This window comes from Octopus bimaculoides, chromosome 10 (assembly GCF_001194135.2).
Source record: "Octopus bimaculoides isolate UCB-OBI-ISO-001 chromosome 10, ASM119413v2, whole genome shotgun sequence".
In the NCBI taxonomy this organism is placed as follows: Eukaryota; Metazoa; Mollusca; class Cephalopoda; order Octopoda; family Octopodidae; genus Octopus; species Octopus bimaculoides.
Genome location: NC_068990.1, coordinates 54058285 through 54059904, shown reverse-complemented (window position 1 = coordinate 54059904; position 1620 = coordinate 54058285). Strand labels below are relative to the sequence as shown.

General features: G+C 41.5%; 1 protein-coding gene across 6 annotated transcripts in view; it reads left to right on the top strand.

Moving 5' to 3' along the window:
* The window catches only part of LOC106877129 (LYR motif-containing protein 1), a 79940-nt gene that overhangs the window by 46276 nt on the left and 32044 nt on the right, over positions 1-1620 (top strand). The window lies entirely within an intron of this gene.

The window sequence follows — 1620 nt, the reverse complement described above, 5'->3', positions numbered from 1 at the left end:
TATATGTATCTTAGAGAGCGAAAGAGAGAGAGAGAGAATATAATATACACACATGATGTGTTGATAATGTAATATGAATACTAAGATATATTGGTTGTATTGAAATTGGTTCCTGTGATAGGATTGGGATTAATGGAGGTGTAGTAATTAAGGTGTATAATTAGATTCAGCTATAAATGAGTCCATATATATATATATATATAGGTGCAGGAGTGGCTGTGTGGTAAGTAGCTTGTTTACCAACCACATGGTTCCAGGTTGAGTCCCTCTGCGTGGCTCCTTGGGCAAGTGTCTTCTACTGTAGCCTCAAGCCAACCAAAGCCTTGTGAGTGCGTTTGGTCGACGGAAACTGAAAGAAGCTTGTTGTATATATACATACATATATATATATGTGTGTGTGTGTATGTGTGTATGTGTATGTGTCTGTGTTTGTCTCCCTAATATTACTTGACAACTGTTGCTGGTATGTTTACGTCCCCATAGCTTAATGGTTCAGCAAAAGAAACCGATAGAATAAGTACTAGGCTTACAAAGAATAAGTTTTGGGGTCGATTTGCTTGACTAAAGGCAGTGCTCCAGCATGGCTGCAGTCAAATGACTGAAACACGTAAGAAAATATATATATATATAGTGACCGAGACCTTTGGAAATATGCTGTGCTTGAGAAGACCCAGCAAGCCAAGTGAGACCATAACCTGTGGCCTATGCCAGTGGTGTAACCAGCCCACTTAGGCGTACCTTTCTTTCATTGGACACTAAACTCTGCTTGTGAAGACCTGTTGAGGCAAGTGAAATCGAAATCAAATTCAATAACAGCACCGCATGACTGGCATCCGTGCTAGTGGAGCGCTAAGAGTACCATCTAAGTGTGATCGTTACCAGTGTCATCTTACTGGCACTTGTGCCGGTGGTATGTGGAAAACAACATTTGAGCGAGGGCATTGCCAGTGCCTCTGGACTGGCTCCTGTGCAGATGACATGTAAAAACACCATTTGAGTGTAGCCATTGCTAGTATCACCTGACTGGCCCTCATGCCGGTGGCATGTAAAAGCACCCACTACACTCTCGGAGTGGTTGGCATTAGGAAGGGCATCCAGCTGTAGAAACTCTCAGATCAGACTGGAGCCTGGTGCAGCCATCTGGCTCACCAGTCTCCAGTCAAACCGTCCAACCCATGCCAGCATGGAAAGCGGACGTTAAACGATGTTGATGATGATGATATAGCAGCAGTACCGTCAACATTGTACATTGGCTGTCCAAACTCCCCAAGTGAAATGTGAGACAGGTCTGCTAACCAAAACAGCTCAAAAGTGCATATCTCACTTATGTTTCATTTTCGCGTGGTTGCTGTGACTAGATGCCCTTCCTGACACCAACTACTTTACATTGGATACTAGATTCATTTTTTTTTAGAGGTGTCTCATGTCATTGACACAACTAAAGAAGCCTTACAACCTCATAGGTTACGAAGTGTAGTGGATGTGCTTTTTGTGACACCAGCAATTGAGAGGTAGCTGTGTCTATGTAGAAATATATGTGTGTGTAGGTATATGAATGTGTGTGTATGTATGTGTATATATATATATATATATATATATATATATATATATATATATATA